The following is a 20083-nucleotide window of genomic DNA, read 5'->3' on the forward strand; positions in this document are numbered from 1 at the left end:
GCCTCTGTCTGTTGGTTTCTAAATAGGCTTCTAATGAGGATTAGATGAAGCAATGCATGTAAGTGTGTGATAGCACAAGCAATAAAGGCCAGTTATTGTCATGATCCCATTGGCTTGTCCCAGTCATCTTTTCTAACTATTTCACAGAGAATATTTTTCTGATTTAGCTGGTCTCTATAATCTTATGTCAAGCAAGTACTCAGAACTGTGACCTTCCAGAATGGCCCCAGGAACACCAAAAAAAATTTTTAAAAATCCAATATAGTTCCTACTTACCTGCTGGCAATAGGCTTATTTCCCCACAGAGCCTTGAAGTCTCTGAGCAGCAGACTTAACTCACTCAGGAAACCCTGAGAGCCTAGCTGTGGCCCCAGTGCCTGCTCTCCTCGGTTAAGTCAGTGCTCCCTTTCAGCTGTTCCTTTTGCCTTTTCTGACTCAGTGTCTTAGGTCATTCTGAGACAGCCTTCTCCTCCCCACCTTCCCCACTTGTACCTGTTGTCCTGGACATTTGTCATCCTTTTTGACTGCACAGTATCTAAAACCCCAACATAAGCACACAGGTCTTGTTCTGGCTGGACCCTTCTTGCAGTGTGATTTGGGGGTACCACACCTTCCCATTAGTTCTGTGCAACTGCGGGTTCTCCATATTCTCCAATTGTCAAAGTCATTGGTTGCTTACAATTAAGGAGCTTAGCCAGCTCCTGCTTGTCCTATGTTGACATAAATCCTTCAGCTGTTAGTTCTCCAAACTCTCTGAGCTTCCTATGGCTTACTATTTATTACATTCTCCTGGTTGTGACATTTTATTGGAATTACCTTCTTATTCTCCCCTAGACTTAGCTCCCTGAAGACAAGAACTAAAGCCATCTAGATCACTGTAGCGATGCTCTATCATGGAGCAGAGTGCCTGGCACATAGTAGGCCCTCTGCAAATGTCAAATGAATAAACAAGCAACCACTTGGGAGGGGACCAGAACAACCACAGTAGTTCCACTTGGAGAACCTGTTAACTTGCCAACTTTCTGATAACCTGGCACCATTCCTAGCCTGATTCCAGGAGAAACCAGATTTCCTTTAGGCTTTGGCAAGGAAGAGGCTATTCCAGCAGCATCCTGAGTGGGCGGGTGAGATGTTGGCCACATCTTACAGTGGGTGAGTAATCCCCCAGGCAGCACTTAGCTTGCAGCCCTGGCTTACATCATGGTCATCTCCTGAAGCTCCCAGCTTAAAATGGAAAGTGGCATTACTCATGGCGGAGAGCAGACAATAAAAAAACATTGAGGTGGGGCCCAACACAATGGAGTGAATATTCCCTGTTGATGGATGAGAGCATCTCTGCTCTGAGGGCTCACTGCCCTGGCAGACAGCTCAGTCATAGCAAGGCTTTTGAACTACACCTCCAAATTAGTTCGTCACCCAGCACCTCACTCTTTGGGATGTTGGAAGACGTTGTGTTTCTCAGCCTGCATCAGGCCTGGGGAGAAGAAATGCCCCTGAATCAATATCAGAAGGTGATAGCAAGCAGCAATTATGAATTGAGGCTTTAACATGCAACAGAGCTAAGCCTGAATCCTAGCTCTTCTAGTTGCTAAGTCTGTGACCCAAAGTAAATTACTTAACCTCTCTGCTTTTTGTGTCCTTCAGCTGTAAAATGGGTTGAATAATAGTACCGACTACAAGATCATGAGAAAAGTTGTCAGAGAATTTATATAAAGTCCTTACCACAATGCCTGGCTTGCAAGAAACACTCAGTAGATGATGACTGAGGTTGTGCTTTTACCATCTTCCTTCAGCAGCTCCATACTTCTCCATCCTTTATATTTTTATTCCCTTTTAATCTCTCTCAGCCTTCCTATCCCTGCTCCTTCCAGCAGTCCTCTTTCACCTCTCAAACCCTTCTGAGTTGAGGCCACCACCCAGCATCCCTACATGCTCACTCCTCTCCATTTCTAGTTCATCTTTCTCTCACTTTCTCGGTATCTGTCAGCTTGTATCCCCAGACCTAATGTCCGGCCCATCATGGTCTCTTCTCCACTTCAGAATCTATGACCTGGCACATGGTGAAGCAAAAGACACTGAAATAAATCAGTCTGATTTTAGTGACACCTCATGGACAGATTGGGCCTAAGGTCATAAAATGGTCAGAGCTCAGTGCCCATTTCCAGTGCCCCAGCATGCTGAACGTGTCCCCACAGAATGTACAGTGGACCAAAGTCCAGTCTTGTCAAAGCTGGGCATGGCACAGCAGTGGTGATGATCACAAAGACAGTATTAAAAGATCATATACCAGCTTTTCTATTAATAGCCTTCTTTAGTAAGTTCTAAATTGGATTCTGTTTTTTTTAAGGGGTACACTTTTGACCTAAGCAGGTTACATGCATTACTATTGAGATATAAGCAATGATATACATGAGCTGAGACTCTTAACACTGTACTAGGTAGTTCTTTACCAATGGTCTGAGGACTCCACAAACATCAGTTCTTCCATGGTTAATAAAACCTTCCACCTTTGATCTCCAATGACTAGATTAACCACAGGCTGTCATCCCAGGATGTGTCCTGATCATTATTTATTCAACACAATGAATGAATAGCCTTTTATGTTCTAGGAACATTGTGGATACCATGGCAGTGTTATGAGGAGACACAAATCCCGTAACTGATGGAGATATTAGGGAAGATACATGTATCTTTTTCAGATTCTTTCCCACTACAGGTCATCATGGGATATTATATGTAGTTCCCTGAGCTATACAGTAGGATCTTGTTGTTTTATCTATTTTCTGTATAGTAGTATGTATCCATTAATCTCAAGCTCCTAATTTATCCACCCCAGCCTTTCCCCTTTAGTACCCGTAAGATTTTCTGTGTCTGTGAGTCTTGAGAAACAGTACACTTTGAATTAAGGATGGCCCATATATAATGAGCTCGTGGGGAAGGGGTAAGTCTGGAAAGATAGTTTATAGCCAGATCTGTACTTGAATGTCTAGTATTTATCTTAAAAAAGATGACCTCAGGAATCCCCTGGCAGTCAAGTGGTTAGAACTCAGCACTTTCACTGCCATGGCCTTGGTTCAGTCCCTGGTTGGGAAACTAAGATCCCACAGACTGCTCAGTACCAGGGAAAAGATAAATAAATAAAATAAGACCAAAAAAAGAAAAACTCTTAAGATGACCTCGACAGAACAATTGGTTCCCCTCACCCAACCCCCCAGCTTTCTCAAGTATTTGAAACCTTCGTAAATGTCCCAGTTATTATTTCTCTCTTCTTCACCCTAGCCCCCTTCAGTCCATCAGCAAGCTCCGTATCCAAAATATATCCTCAGTCTGACCTCTTCTGTCTTCTCCAGTACTGTCCCTATGTTGCAAGACACCATCATTTCTTACCCACTTCCTTGTTTCATTTCTTGCCCTCATACAGCAGGTAGCTAAGTCAGATCACATGCCCTTGCTTGCTGGAAACCTCCTAGCAGCCTCCTGTTGCTGTATCTGTCCGTGGGAAGACTGTGTCCTACAGGCTCATGATTAGACCCAGGCTCGTCCTCTCCTCTCCTCCCTTGCTTGTCCTGCTGCATCCACACGACAGGCTTCTCTTCTCTTCCTTGAACTCTCCAAGCATGGACTTGCTCCAGCCTCTTTATGTTTACCGGTCCCTCTGTCTGAAATGCTTCTCTTTCCTTAGACCTCTGCTTGTCCACCTCCTCATGGCTTATATCTCAGCCTGAATGTTACCTCTGCAGGTCACCCTCACTATCCTAACTGAAGTAGCCCCTTCTCAGTTTTTTTTCTATCTCAGAACCCCATTTTTCCCTTACAGCACTTATCTGAAATGCTCTTCAGTATTTACTTTTCTCTTTTATCGCCATTACTTCTATTACTTGCAGGCTCCATAAGACTTTGTCTTATTTACTACCACCTCTTTAGTCCTTAGCACAATCCAGCCCAACTAGGTACTCAGTAGTCACTCACAGAATGCAGATGCCTAGACCACATGCCCAGAAAAATTCTGATTAGTCTGGGTTAGGAGTTAAAGAGAAGTTAAATTGTTTGAGGTGTTTGTTGTTTTTTTTTTTTACTATATGCATATTTTTATCCATGTTATATCTAGTACAGTTCCCAGGTGGTTCTGATTTTTAGATAGTTAAGAATCCTTGACATAGAGAACAGAAATCTCTGTAGCATCTTTTACTCAAAATGGGGTCCTTGGACTGGTACCCACCAGATACTTGTTAGAAATTCAGATTGTCAGGCTCCAGCCCCACCTTAGAGAACCAGAATCTGCACTGTAAGATGATGCCCCAGCTGACTTGTATGCATATTAAATTTGAGAAGCACCAACCTAGCAGAAATACAGAATTCCTGAAGAGTAAGAACCTTGAATTTGGCAGGTTGAGTTTGCTTTGTTTGCAGGACAGTGAGATGGGCATGTCTCCCAGACAGCTGGAAATGTGGTTCTGAAGTCATGGAAAGAGAACCCAAAAGGAAATGAGCATCTTCACCAAAATGCTCATTAAGGGTCAGAGTGCAGGCTGTAGTGAGGTCATGAGTGGAGAGAAGAGGACAGAGTTGGTGGACCACAGGAGCAGTCCCGGTAAGGGCAGAAAAGAAGGGGAGCTGAGATGAGGAAGTAGGGAAAGAGAATGATGGCTCAGGTGAGGGCAGGAGGCAGGGTCAGGAATGGAGTGATCCAAGCATCAGATTCTGCAGCAACATCAAGGAACATAGAAACTGAGAAATGGCCATGGAATTCTGTCCCCAGAGGTGGGTGATAAGAGAAACCAAGTGAGGGGAGCAGAGGCTTGAGTCAGTGGTGAGCAGTTGGAAGCAGCCAGTCCACACCACCCGCCCAGGAAGGATTGTGGTCTCACCAAGAGGAGAATTGTGTCTTGAAGGAGCAGGAACGGAGAGAAACTTTTCTCAAATGGGAGACCTGGGAATGCTGTCAAGAAGAAACCTTCAGGGAAGGGGACTGAGTAGATTAGAGATCAGAAGAGAATTTAATTGATGAGACTGGGTCCTGAAGCAGGTAGGAGGGAATCACATTGGACTCTTATGCTTGTTAACACATAGACTGACCTAGATGGGCACGAAATAAACAGCAGGCCACCTTCAGGGAAGGAGACTGAGTGACTAGAGAGGCAGGGTGGCTTTCTTTTTTATTTAAGAAAAACAAAATAATAGTTAAAAAAAAAAAACCACCTGTGTGTGCTCTGCCCAGATTTAACAAATGTTAACATTTTCTCAAATTTACCTTAGATTTTTTATATATAAAAGAAAACATTAGAAAGTTGAAGTTCCTCCTCTTTCCCTTTTTCTTAACATTTTTGTCCTCTCTCCTCCAAGGGCAGGGGCAGATAGAGGTGGAGAAAGAGTGTGCTTGGGTAGAGGTGGAGAATAACATTGATTGACAGCTCCCCTGTGCCAGGCTTGTGTTTGACATTTGAAGTAGGAGGGAGAGGGAATCCACAGGGATTTATCAGGATGATGTGTGCAAAAGGTCAGGAAAGGTGAGTATGGCAGTTAAAACAGTCTGTGAGCCTCAGTTTCTCCATCTGTAAAATGGTTGTAGTAATACTACCTACCTCAGAGGTAAAGATCGAATGACTTGGGTGAATGACCTACTCAGAATTTGAGACTTCTTACATGGCTATTAAACGAAGACACTGGTGGCAAGAAGGATGCTTACGACTGTGATTATTCAACCCCCTTTATAATCAATATATATATTTTATCAGTTCAGTTCAGTCACTCAGTCATGTCCGACTCTTTGTGACCCCGTGGACTGCAGCACGCCAGACCTCCCTGTCTATCACCAACTCCTGGAGGTTACTCACACTCATGTCCATTGAGTCGATGATGCCATCCAACCATCTCATCCTCTGTCATCCCCTTTCCCTCCCACCTTCAATCTTTCCCAGCATCAGGGTCTTTTCAAATGAGTCAGTTCTTCACATCAGGTGGCCAAAGTATTGGAGTTTCAGCTTCAGCATCAGTCATTCCAATGAATATTCAGAACTGATTTCCTTTAGGATTGACTGGTTTGATCTTGCAAGGGATTCTCAAGAGTCTTCTCCAATATCACAGTTCATAAGTATCATGTAATAAGGGGTAATGTGTTCATAATGATGATAAGCATGAAGGTTTAAGTACTTAGGTCCAGGTTCTCCATACCACCTCATCTAGTCCTTCCTGAACCCTAGGATGTAGGTATTATGAACCCCCCTTCTTCATTCAGATGAAGAAACTGAAGCCCAGGGAGGTTAAGTCATTGCTCAAGGCCACAGATCCAGGAAAGGATTGGTCTGTTACTTGAACCCAGACATTCTGACTTTAGATGTTAGTATTGGTAGTGCTGTTACCTCTCTGAAAAGTTCTTAACAGTGTTTGGCATGTAGTGAAAACATGCTCATGTTACCTCTTATTATTGTAAATATTTTTGGAATGGAGCCATTTAAATGGTCAGGCTGCAATTCTTTTCTAATGAGACATACAGAGCACTGAGATGTTTGGAAATCCCCTAGTGCCATGCTGCCAAGGGGTTACAGAACTGAAATGAAAAGCTGTGGGTACCAGAGGCTCCAGGCTGCTCTGAAGAGAGTGCTAATTGACTTGTAAGCTGAGCACTTACCGGATAGGTTATCCCATTCCATGCTAAGACAACCATTTTAGGAAACAGGTGCCCAGGAGCCTAGCCTTGCTCCCCCTACTCCCCAGAAGCTCCTTCCATGTTGCCCTTCCCACACCACTTCTTCCCATCTGAGCCCAGGGACCAATGTCGGCAGCCCAGGCACATATCAGAGCACAGAAGCAGCCTGAGAGCCTGGGGTCTGGCCTCAGGTGTGGGTGCCTTGGCAGCCAGCCCCAGCTTCTCATCATCACCCTAGCCACAGTACATGCTGGTCCCTGCAGGGTGCCTCAGCCTGGGCACACCTGCTCACTCCCTGTCCCCTCCACTTCCTTCTGCCCTGGATTTCCAGACAGAGTCCAAAATGGGTTCACATCAAATAAGATTTGTTTTCTTTCAGTGTAATTTTCCATTTATAGACAGCCTTCTAGCAGGAGGCACTGTCCTCCTTCCTCTGTCTCAGTTTTTTTCTGGGTGTTTGGGGACAAACTCCTGGTGGTTGTTTTGGAGCCCTGTGGTCAGCAGTCCAGCCGGTCATTCATCCAGAGTGTCTCCAGAAAGCCTGCACTTAACGCTTACAAGAGCTTATGCTGATTTCTGTGGCCTTTGAGCCGTCTATGGAACTGTGCCTATGTAGCCAAGTGTTAAGAAATATCTGATCTGGGCCAGCAGGATCCTTATCTGCAGGCTCATCCTGGTGAGATGATGCAGATGATAATTATAGCATTATAATAGCAGCCAATCCTCACAGACACTCCTCTAAGTGCTGAAAGGGATTCCCTTATTCCTGTGAGATAGGTGCTGCTTGGACCCCCTCTACAGAGGTGAGGAAATAATCACCCAGAAGTGACAGTCCTGGCTGACCAGGGGGTGTGTGGGATCCAGCGCTGCTGACCTCTCTGGCCCAGCCACCCTACCACCCTGCTCCGACCCTTTGATCTAACCACACCAGCTTTGGTTTCATCCCTTAGATACACGGCGTGACCTCCTGCCACAGGTCCTTTGCACATGCTTTCCCTCTGCCAGGACCCCCCTTTCCTCCACTCCACAGCTAATTCACCCTGAACCATCGTTCACATCTCAACTGTGCCTTACTCAAGGATGTCCTACTCAACCTTCCCTGACCACATGTCCCATTACAGCTCTCGTGGTGCTGCCTGCCTTTCCTCCATGGTCCTGGTCAAAGTTTAAACTCTACTTTTATTTGTGCAATTTACCAGTCAGTGTCTGGCTCTCCTTCCAGACTGTGACTCCATGAGAGGGGAAGCTTGAAAGTGCTGCCTTGTATGTAATTCTGTCATTACACTTACCATGCTGAACTGAAATGATTTGTTTATTCATCTGTCTCATCCCTTGGTCTGTGAGTTTCCTAAGGGCAGTATCCAGGTCTTTTTCTAACACAGAACTCAGCTCAGTAACTACTTGGTGAATTGAATTGAATGACTGGGATTTAACTGAACAGTATAACTTGGAAAAGGGCACCTGAAAGTTCAGAACTTTGGATGGAGCAAGCCCACAAATACTCCCTCAGAATCACCCTCTGTGGAAGTCTGGAGTGATGTTTGAGAGAAGGTTAGTGTTTTTAAAAAGCCAAGTTCACTTATAATTTGGATAGCAAACTAGGAGGATCTATGACTTTCCTAAAGAAGCATCATGTTACGGTTATAAATCCAAGAGAAGTGAGGACGAAAGGGTGTCTGCCTGTCCGAGGTTCATCTGAACTTTAGTAAAAGTCAGAGCATAAATAACAAGTGGAATCTCATGGAAGTTGTGCTGGGATTTGGTTCCTCAAGCCCTCGGCCTTGCGTCATTTCCTTATCTCTCCTGGATGACCTTGCCTGGCTCGCTTCCCAGTGCGGTTATTGCTGTCTTTGACTCCATAAATGTTGTGGTCTGGTTGCAGGGAAGCATTCCCGTCTTTGGAGCTGGTCCTTTCCATGACCTGATGCCCCTTAGTCTGGCAGATGGTCCCTGGGGATTCCTTGAATGAGAATAAGAGAGGCAGAGAGGGAAAGGGGGCTTCCCTTTTGCCCAGAGGATGAGCAGGGCCATGGGCGAGCTGCCCGTTAGAGGCTGGTGCTGACCTAGCAGGGTTTATGAAGAAAGTGCCAGGTGACTGCGGGCTCTTGCATCCAGACAGGACCTGGCCTCAGCTCTGCCCACCCTGGCTCCAAAGAAAACAGGCAGTTTTTCAAAAAAGCTGTTTTCATTCATCATGCCTCCTCCTTCCTATCAAAACAGATTATGAGTGTGTTCTTTGGAGGATTGAATAGCACCCTTTAAGAAGTTAGAAGCCATTTCTGAGTTGAGAGGATTAACCTAGTTAAATTTAATAGTAGCAGCACATCATAGATTAGCAGGTAATTTGAAAGAACATGATTGAGGCTCCAGTAACCCATTATGATGTGCGTAGTTTTTCAACTATTTTGTAATAACAACACCACCTGGTTGTCATCTGTCAGGGATTAAAGTGACACTATCCTCTTATCCCTGTGTGAATACCTCTGACACATAGCAGGTGCTCAGCAGTATTTGTTAAAGGAATAGAAGAAATATGAGACTGATCTAAAGTTCTGAGAACTTTCTAAAATGGGACAGAAACCCATGGTCTTGAGTAGACTTTGCCCAAATGCATTGGGTAATGGCACATCCAACTGCTTGCTGTTTCTCCTTGGGTTTCTAGATCTAGTTCCCACTCATTCAAAATTAGGAATGTATTCCTGACAGCAAACTTACGAGGAATCCCAAGGCTTAACTCAGATCTAAGGAGGGTATTTTTTTTAAAGTCACCAAGGAATCATTCTTAAAAAGGAGACAGAGTCCTGTGTAACCTGAAAATAGCACAAATATTGAAAAAGAACATCCTGGGGCTTCAGTGGCTAACGCAGAGGAAACTCAAAGATGTTTTGAAGTTAGAATTGGAGCTTTCCAAACTGAAAATCAGACTTGTCCTCTTTGGTGGGCTGGGCACAGGCTGGTGCAGAGGAGCCCAAGTCCAGAAGAGGGCGCTCGGAGCTAAGGGTGCTGACTGCAGCTGGGAACTCAGGGCCCTTGAAAGAGGCTGTTCATGCTTCATCTTTGTCCTGCCTGTTTTTGTGTTCTCTGTAGAAATGAGAGAGGGTTTTCCCTCTTCTCTGCCAAAGAATGATATTCCGAAAATATAATTAAACTGGTGATTTCACAGATTAAATACCAAATCCTAGGTGTAAAATTATGTTTAAAAAATTTTTAATGGCCTTCAACCTTTGGTCTCCCTGAAATCTGTGAACAAATTTTCCACATCATGGCTCTTCTAACTTATTTCAGTGGGCCCTTGGGAATCAGTATATTTTTCAAATATTGACTCTAGTCCTGCTGCTGCTGCTGCTAAGTCACTTCAGTCGTGTCCGACTCTGTGAGACCCCATAGACGTCAGCCCACCAGGCTCCCCCGTCTCTGGGATTCTCCAGGCAAGAACACTGGAGTGGGTTGCCATTTCCCTCTCCAATGAGTGAAAGTGAAAGTGAAGTCGCTTAGTCGTGTCCAACTCTTAGCGACCCCATGGACTGCAGCCTACCAGGCTCCTCCATCCACAGGATTTTCCAGGCAAGAGTCCTAGAAGATGGCTTTTCAAATGAAGAAGAGTAGACTGTCATTTTCTCTGTCTACAAGTTATTTATGTTTGTTCCGTCTTTATCAGGTTAATGAATAAAAGTTACCTATACATGAATACTACCCTACCTGCAGCATCTTGATTAAAAAGAAATCTGTACAGTCATCAGACTGGAATACATCAAAGCCTTGTTTTCAGTTGTATAAGCTTCCTTGGAAATATACCTCTTTCCGGCCTTTTTCATCCCCAGGCCCTAAGGAGAAAGCAAACAAATCCAACAAGTCCTTCAAGGAAGCATCACACTGTGTGCAGACTCTGACTGGTAAGTCCAATGTTAAGAATTTGTCTTATGGAGGGATTCACCCCAGGACCCAGAGATCAATGTATAAAGTCCACAGAGGCACTGTTTCCCATAACAAGACCTGGGAAACCATGCTGCATCAATAACAGAATGATAAAACAAATTATATAGTCAAGCAGATACCAGGTAGCCATAAAAAGAGAGCTAGACATATGGGGAAAAGAAAGCCCCGGAACAGTATGTGTGGAATTATCCCATAACTGGTTTTCAAAATTATATGTGTAAGTATAGATACACAGATAGAAACCTGAAAAAATGACTACCTCGGATTGTGGAATGGAGTTGGTGAAAGTATATCAGGCATATTCTTCTAATTTAAAGGAAAAACAATAACACTTGTACAGCCCTCTGGAAAGAGAGCAAGAATGCTGTGCTCTCAACCTGTCCCTTCAACCCCAGACCTGCTCGATGTCTTCCACCTAAAGATTTCTTCCCACCCTCCCTGGGGCCTTCTTGCTCCCACCTCACTCTTAGCTTTCCCCATGGCCAAGCTCCCCCCTCCCCAACCAGTGTCACTGCCTCCAGCCCCTCAGTCACCCTCAGCCCTCTGGAGCCCTCCTTCCGCCAAAACTGCCTCTGGAAAAGCTCGCCCGTGATGTTCTCCAAAACCGGGACTGCAAGCTGGTGGCCCGCGAGCCAGAGGTGACCTGAGGCTGTGTGGTTTGCTGGAGCTGTGCTTTGGTTGTAGTTGCTCTCGGTCGATTCGACATGTACCAACTGGGAGGTTACACCTGGACCTGGCGCTGTCCTCTCTGTAACCGTCTGAAGATCTGACCCATTGCACCCACTGTCAGACTGAGGGGCAGCCTGACCCAGGGTCTCCACTGCTCCCTCCCGTGGGTTCTCCTGCTCCCATAGGCAGTAGAACTTTCTAGTCCCATTCTAAACCATTCTGTTCTGTCTGGTTTCAACCATTGCTCTGGCTTTCAGGTCTTCCTCTTTAACTGTGTTTTTTTTAGCATCTTTTCATGGCTTTGTCCTTTGGCCCTTCCTTGGATGTTCATCACCCCTCAGGGGTCTGCCCCACATGTCTTCTCTGAACTATGTGCCTGCTCTCCTCCTCTCCCAACATGCCCTTGTCTTCGTCAGCTTCCGCCCATGTCTCCAAAATCCCAAATTGCCTCTGCCTTAATGAATGACAGTACAGTGGTTACAAAGTAACCCAAACTATAAACCTTGGTCATATTCCCATTCCCTCGCTTCCCACAGGCATTTTCTAATGATTTGACCTAAGTATGCCTTACATCTTCATTCCTTTCCTTCCCTACCATCAGTGTCTTGGGCCAGGATGGTGAAATCTTGACCCCAATCTGAGGCGATTGCTTCTAATTTTTCTCTCTGTAGCTTATTCCTCTTACCTCACCCACAACACCTCCAGCCTTGTCCTTCCAAACCACAAATCTGATCATGCCTCATGTATGCATACATGCGTGCTAAGTCACTTCAGTCGTATCCGACTCTTTGCGACCCTATGGACTGTGACCCACCAGGCTCCTCTATCCATGGTGATTCTCTAGGCAAGACTACTGGAGTGGGTTGTCATGCCCTCTTCCAGGGGATCTTCCCCATCCAAGGATCAAACCCAGGTCTCCTGTGCCTCCTGCATAGCATCCTTGCTCAAATACTCTTCCATATTCTTCACTGCCCGCAGGCCAAAGCCCAGACTTCTTAGTTTGGCATTCAAGGCTCTTTATGATCTAGTTCTAGCCTTTGTTTGTTCAGGCAACAAACTGAGGACCGATGGCATGTCAGGCCTTGGAGGTACTTTGGTGAAAAAAGTAAGTCCTTTTCCCTGTCTTTATGGGACCACATTTTACCTGGAACTTTACAGAGACCACCACACACACACACACACACACACACACACACACATGACTTAAATGACAGAGAAAGAAAAATTCAGTATCAGGAAACAAAGGCACAGAATAAAGAGTAAATCCAACTTTAGAACAGTCAGGCAAGACTCCCTGAGGAGGTGACATTTAAGCTGAGACCTGAAGGAGGAGAAGGTGCAGAGATTGGGGGGTAGCTCACTAGCAAAACCCCTCCTTCTCATGCCTGCCTATCCACACTCTCTTTTAAAAAAATCTGTTCTCTATTGCATGCACGCTAAACCACCATCTCTACCTGTATACACTGTACTGCGGGGGTGCTTCTGCCCCAACTGTGAACCTCTCAAAGGAGGAACTTTGTTGTTCATTTGGGCCCCTGGTGCTTTATACATACTAGGCTGAGAGGGAAAAGTGAGATGAAATGCTGAGGTGAGAGGAAAAAGTAGATAGACCAGTGGATGTGTAGGTGAATGGATGGATGGGTAGGCGGATGGATGGGTGGATGGGCAGAGGGATGGGAGCACACATGCTTTGAGCTGAGCTGGGTGTAGTGTCTTTTGAGTACAGTTACATAACCAACAAAGCTGAGGTCTTGGGTTTGCTGGAGGTGATTTATACTGGGCGAAGAGTCACTGTTAAAGAGTGCTTACTCGGGTTCTCTACCAATTTGTTCACTAGTCCACTTTGGTCACTTTTTGGGGCAATTTTTTTTTTTACAAATAGGAAACAATAACATTAAAATTTTTTCTTCAGTAAACAGCTCTTGCCTCAAATCTTAAGGGGAATTTTTAGATAGAAAAGTGAGAGACCATGTATCCAGTGGTCAGTCTTCAGCCTCTGCAGCTAGATCACTGTGCTTCAAATACTGATGCCAACACTTGTGTATGAGATCCTAGGGGACCTCACTAAGCCCCCAATTTCTTTATAAAACACAACCACCAGTAGTCCTTACTTTCACAGTGTCTCTGGGAGGATTCGATGACGTGTGTGTTAGTGCAGTACCTATAATAAAGGAAGGGCTCAAAAACTCAGAGGAGCCACTGTTCGAGGGGTTATGTTTTCTCAGCCTGGCCCATCCACATGTCTCCAGAAGCTTCTAAAGGATCTGAGCCAAGCATGACAAAGGCCGTGCACTTTGAGCTGGTTTTCTGGTTGTAGAGGAGAGTTGCCTAGACACTCCTGGACCCTACAGTGGACCCTCAGAAACAACTGCAGACACAGCCACACTCAGGCTGAGGTCGGATTCCGAACATGTCCCGTGCCCACTGCCCGTGCAGCCTGGGTCACTGCTGAGTGAATTAGCCCTCCAAGGCCCCAGGTGGCATGTCACCAGTTTCATCACACAATGTGGCTGGAGCGTCTCTTCATTCGTCTGTAATCTGGGCTTCTTCCTAAGACCTCATGGGTTAGGTGGCTGAAAAGCAGCAACATCAGTCTCATCCAGAATAGGAATCCGAACAGCCCTCTTGGGTGATGCCCCAACCCAGAGAGCCCCCTATCTTTGGCCACTCTACCTGCCCCTCTCCGAAGCATCATCTAGTTGTAACGGGAGCGGATGTCTCTCAGCCTCTTATTGGAAGTGTCAAGACCCTCACTCAGGGCCTCTGGGCCCTGAGGTCTCGGTGTGGAGCCCTCTGCCTGCTCTTGAACTGCCCAACATGGCCTTCACGGCTCGAGTTGAGGCCCTGGCTTCACTCGGTTTAGCTGGGGCCCAGGGTGACTCCCTGGCTGAGTTGCTCTTGCTGGCCGTGGCCCCTCTGGTTGTCTGCCTCCCAGCCTAGGAGGCCTGTCCCTGGCCCTGCTACAGGTCACCATACAATGGCCTCTGGCCCTCATGTCAGTGTCTACATCACCCAGGGACAGCTGGAAGTCTGGAGTCCAGTCTGCATCCACCTTCCAGGGGCTCAGACCTGTCCACCCTCTCAACCTTCCAGGCCTCCCTATGTTGCAGGCCCAGCATTCCTCTCAACTCATTGGGGGTATTATCAGAGCCACAGCTACCTCCACCCCCTGCACACATGCACAGGCAGATCATCCTCAAGTCTGACCCCCCGTGGCAGGTGGGCAGCCCCCTCCACAGTGACAGAAACTCTATAGTCTGTCTGCCAGGCCTGGCCCTCCCTGTGTTAAAAGGGAGCTTAAGCAGTTTCGCAAATCTTGGCAGTTGGGTTGCCTGCCCTCTTTTTCAGCATTCCAATTTCCCTCCCTGGCTCTGGGTGCCAGGCCTCCTGACCCAGCCTCTGGGAAGGGAGGCTCCAAATGGAACATGGTTTAGAGGCAGCAGGATGGGATGAGAGGGATCAAAATACATCGCTTCGTTTTTGCAAAATATAATCCTTTATCTTACCACTCCTCTTCCAGGCCTGCTGTGGCTCATGGAGCCAGCGTCCTTTAAGGCAGTTTTCTTTGCTACATTCTGAGTTGTGTTCATTCAGTGATATTATTGAGCACCTGTGACAGGAATGCATTGTTCTGGGACTCAAGTCAGTTGCTGTCTTACAAACATAATTTAGATATTCTCATCTTCATATGGAGAGATACTCAGGATCATTAACCTTCAGGGATGTGCAGATCAAAACCACAATGAGATGCCATTTACATCTGCTAGGATAGCTGTAAGCAAAAGACAGATAATAACAGGTGTTGACAAGGATGTGGGGAAATTGGAGCCCCTATACATTTTGGGTGGAAATGTAGAATTGGTGAACCACATTGGAAAACAGTTGGACAGTTCTTCAAATGTTTGTCCAAGGGTTACCGTATGACCCAACAAAACCACTCCTAAGGACATACCTAAGATAAGTGGAAACATGTGTTCGTACAAAAACATATAATAATGTTCAGAGCAGCATTGTTTATAATAGCCAAAAAGTGGAAATAACTCAAATGTCCAACAAATCATGAATGAATGAATAAATGAAATGTGGTATACTCATACAATGGAGTATTACTGGACTATAAAAAGGAATGAAGTACTGAAAAAATGAAGGGATGGAGCCAAAGGAAAAACAACACCCAGTTGTGGATGGGACTGGTGATAGAAGCAAGGTTCGATGCTGTAAAGAGCTATATTGCATAGGAATCTGGAATGTTAGGTCCATGAATCAAGGCACATTGGAAGTGGTCAAGCAGGAGATGGCAAGAGGGAAGCTGAAACTCCAATACTTTGGATACCTGATGCAAAGAGCTGACTCATTTTGCAAAGACCCTGATGCTGGGAAAGATTGAGGGCAGGAGGAGAAGGGGACAACAGAGGATGAGATGGTTGGATGGCATCAACCACTCAATAGACATGGGTTTGGGTGGACTTTAGGAGTTGGTGATGGACAAGGAGGCCTGGCGTGCTGCAGTTCATGGGGTCACAAAGAGTCGGACACGACTGAGCGACTGAACTGAACTGATAAAATACTACAACATGGATGAATCTTGAAAACAATATGGTAGTGAAAGAAGCTGGTCACAAACACCTATATAGCGTCTGATTAATTTATATAAAATGTCCAGAATTGGCAAGTTCATAGAAACAGGAAGTAGATTTGTGGTTGCCAGGGCCTGGGAGAGGAGGGATGGGGCAGTGACAGTCTAGTGAGTGTGGAGGTGTTAGCACGATGAAAATGCCCTGAGATTAGATAGTGGCAATAGTTGCACTGCTCTGTCAATATAATAAAATCTATTGAATTGTATGCTTTGTATGGGTGAATTGTACGGTATATAAATTAAATCTCAATAAAGCGGTTAAAAAAATGTCTTCATCTCATTTTCTGACTCTCCCTTTCCCAGTTTCTTAGCCCTCCTAGAACAAGCATGAATTCAAGACCTTCTCCAGCACACTTATTAGAGTCCAGTACTTGGTGACTAGACTTCAATTTAATGATTTTCAAACCGTCCTTTTCCATTAGAAGTGAAGCTTCAGGGACTCCCCTGGTGACCCAGTGGCTGAGACTCCACGCTTCCATTCAGGGGGTCCAGGTTCAATCCATGGTTGGGGAACTGGATCCCACATACCACAACCAAGAGTCCTCATGCCACATCTACAGATCCCACATGCTACAGCTAAAGATTCCGCATGCTGCAATGAAGATAGAAGAAGATCTGGTATGCCACAGTTAAGACCCGGTGCAGCCAGATAAGTAATAAACATTTATTAAGAAAAAAAAAGTGAAGCTTCAGGATACCAGGGACCACAGCAGGGGAAGGAGAGGGTGGGACAAATTGAGAGAGTAGCATCGAAACATATACATTACTGTATATAAACAGATTGCCAATGGGAAGTTGTAGTATAACACAGGGAGCTCAAGCCAGTACTCTGACAACCTGGAGGGGTGGGGAGGGGGAGGGTCAAGAGGGAGGGGACGAATATATACTTATGGTTGATTCATGCTGTTGTATGGCAGAAGCCTACACAATGTTGTAAAGCAATTGTCTTCCAATCAAATTTTTTAAAAAGATCAGAGACTGTTGTTTCATTCATACCCACCATGCTTGACACAGGGTCTGGCACATGGTAGGGTACCACAGAGGTGTGTCAAAGGAACAGATGCTTCATGGTGCTCATGTCCTAAATGGAGGCCGAAGCCCAGCATTGGCTGCGAGTCATCCATTCCCTCGGCACATATTCACTGTGTCCTCATGACCCATGGATGGAGTAAATGTACAAGGCAGATAGGTCTTTGCTCTGGAGGGACTCCGAGCAAAGGAAATCTGTACTGAGCAGGGTTAATGCTTTGATCAAACACTGAAAATGAATAATAATGAACCTTCAGTAAAAGTGTACATAGACGGAAAGTGGAAATTATGTTAAAGGGGGCTTTGTGGGAAGTTAGACTGAGTTGAGACAGCTGTGCAGAAAAGAAGAGAGATTCTGAAGGATAGAGGCAGAGTGAGAAGAAACTTAATCAGAAAAAAAGAAAATGGGCATTTTTCAGTACAGTGATTCTGCCAGTTAGGAGGCGTGTCCACATTGTGATTTTAATTTCTCACTGAAGTGGGGAGTAGTATCCGGAAAGTGGAAAGTGCCAAGTACCCTCCTTCATCTCCTGTGTCGGGAAAGCTCTGAGAAGAGATGTGCAGGGAAAGAGTGACTCAGTGACCATGAGAGGAGGGAACCAGGGTGTTTCAAAGAGATGGCGGAGATTTCATTAAAGTGCGACCGCCTCCTTCGCTTTGGATAATTGTGGGAAGGACAGCCAGGAGGTCAGGACACCTGGCAAGCAGGTATACAATGACACAGGCTGGGAAACCAAGAGGGCAGCTTATAGCTACACAGCCCTCGGTAGGTGATGGAGGTCTTGGCAATAAAAATTAAGGAACCTTGTCCAGTTGGCTTTTCCCACATACAACCATCTCGTTCCACGTCTCTTTTCTTTGTGTTTTCATTTTGACATGCAGGGATTCTAGAAAGCCTTAAATGAAAAGGAGCTATGAAACAGGGCTAGGAAGTGATTAATATGTGAATAAGGTCCTTGAACAAGGCAGGGCTAGGCCAAAGAGTTAAGACACTTGGGAAGATGGGAGGAGGCAAGGAAGATGTGGGAAGAATAAAGTTCAGGGTCAAGGATGATGTTGCAAAATCTGATACAGATCACCAGCTGGAGTTTGGGGAAAAGGAGATGTGGGTCAGAGAAAGACCCAGGACTAAGGAGGCTTATGAACTCAGAGATGAAAGGGCAGAGCCGAAAGGTCTTCCTGAATGGGTCACCTGAGCCTGCAACCAGAGGCTGATGCATCCCCAGGGTTCAGGGGGAGCTTGAGACTCGGAGTGTGTCCAGGCACAGATGAGCCTGTGAAGAGCAATGAAGCAAAGTTTTCTTTTCTCTTGAAAAGTGCCTCTGCTGTGTTTTTAGTTTGTTTAGCTGGCTGCCCACCAGAAGGAACAAAGGACAAAGATGGCCCATCTGCCTCAGAGGCAGTGATGCCTGGTGGTTAGGCACAGTGGTTGGGGGCCCGGGAGATTGCTGAGGACCCTCCTGGGCTCGGGGCTCCATGGTGCTGTGTCACTGACCATGGCACAGGCTCTGCTGCTCCAAGTGGTGTGTCCCCCTCCCTCACAGCGGGGCTGATAAAGGGCTACTGTTAGCTTGAGATAAAATAGCCTAGGCGAGGCTTTTGGTGCATCATGGCACTTAGAACCTTTTCTCAAGCCTCAGATGCAGTTTTCCTTTGGTATTTTAACACCTCTGATATTAGGATGTGCAGCATTGATTTTTTAGTGGTACGTAAAATACAGTTTATGGTGCCTGAGATTTGATCTGGAAGCAGACAGCCAGTCAGCGGCAGTGGGGGTGTTCTGTGTCATTCCCCCTTGGCCACACTCATGGCTCTGTCCACATCTCGGGGTCCCCTCTTCTTTCTGGACTGATTGAGCCTTTTCCCTGGGGGGCAGTTGGGCTTCCCTTGTAGCTCAATCGGTAAAGAATCTGCCTGCAATGCAGGAGACATGGGTTCGATTCCTGGGTTGGGAAGATCCCCTGGAGAAGGAAATGTCAGCCCACTCCAGTATTCTTGCCTGGAGAATCCCATGGACAGGGAGCCTGGCAGGTTACAGTAGAGGGGGTTGCAAGAGTTGGACACGACTGAGCGGCTAACACGGCACGCACCTGGGGGACGGGAACCTGGGCCCTGCAGTCAGGCCTGCTGAAGGCAAGTCTTGTCTACTGCTCTCTGTGTGACCCAAACTAAGCAACATTCCCTCTCTGAACCTGTTTCCTCTGCTCTGCAAGGGAGAAATACTACCTACATTTATAGGGTTATCAGGTGAGGATAAGAGGAGATAAAGTTTATATAAATTGCTTGCTTAGCACAGTGCTACATTGGATAAATGTTAGATGATGATACAAATAAACAATGTTACCTTAGGTAGCAAAGTTATACTTTGTTACGTGTTACTATTCCTGAGGTATCTTGGGAGCCCCACACAAACATTCATCTCACTCTCAATGGGACTGATCTCAGAACCCAAATCCATCCTGCCCTGTGATGGTGGCTGAGGTTGCAACCTCCCACTGCCTCACCTGGAACTCTGCTCCCACTTCCTGCCCTGCTCCTTTCTCAGCACTCTCCAGCACTGCCCTCAGGACTCTGGACTCATTACTTCAGGAACTGTTTTTCTTGGGAAGTGGGCTGGCTCGCTCCCTTCTTGGGAAAGACCACCCCAAACCCTGGCTGGGGTTTTGTCAAGCAGTTAATCACCCGAGACCTCCCCCAAGAAGACTCTTCTCTGTGGCTTCATCTTCCATCTCCTCTTAAGTGCCCTGACTCACTTCACAAAGCTGTCTGCCTCTGTCCTTGCTGGCATCCCCTACCCTAAATGTAAATACCATGTTTTTCTCAAAGCTTCTTACCTCTTACCTTATCAGAATCAATCATGCTTTACATTTATAACGTTTGTAACTCATGCACCCAGAGCCTCCCCAGGTCTTCAGATCCCCACTTGGTCTGTCCCATTCACAGCTCTCCGTGGTCCTGAGGGCATCGCACAGCCTTCCTCTTCAAGTGCCACAAGCAAGCCTTTCCTTGTGGAGGAGGCTACAGAGCCTCATGGAGAGACAGGTTTGGCCAGTTTCTTTCTTGAGCCCTCCTAATCTTCCTCATCATTTTTCAGCACGGAAGATAGAACTAATGACTTTTCCCCAGGCTAGCTCTTTGGCAAGCCCTTCTCTTTTGAGGTGAGACAC

The 20083-nt window shown here is 46.1% G+C and overlaps 1 protein-coding gene across 6 annotated transcripts in view; it reads right to left on the minus strand.

Moving 5' to 3' along the window:
• FGF1 (fibroblast growth factor 1) overlaps nt 1-20083 on the minus strand; it is a 100630-nt gene that overhangs the window by 49129 nt on the left and 31418 nt on the right. Inside the window, exon 1 of one of the 6 annotated variants that reach the window (XM_061151611.1) lies at nt 277-393. The exons of the other annotated variants lie outside the window; for them this stretch is intronic. The gene's annotated coding sequence lies outside the window, so the exon portion shown is untranslated. Of the gene's footprint in view, nt 1-276; nt 394-20083 lie in introns of those variants that run through there. 6 annotated transcript variants of the gene reach the window in all.

The sequence above is a fragment of the Dama dama genome, chromosome 9 (genome assembly GCF_033118175.1).
Source record: "Dama dama isolate Ldn47 chromosome 9, ASM3311817v1, whole genome shotgun sequence".
NCBI lineage: Eukaryota > Metazoa > Chordata > Mammalia > Artiodactyla > Cervidae > Dama > Dama dama.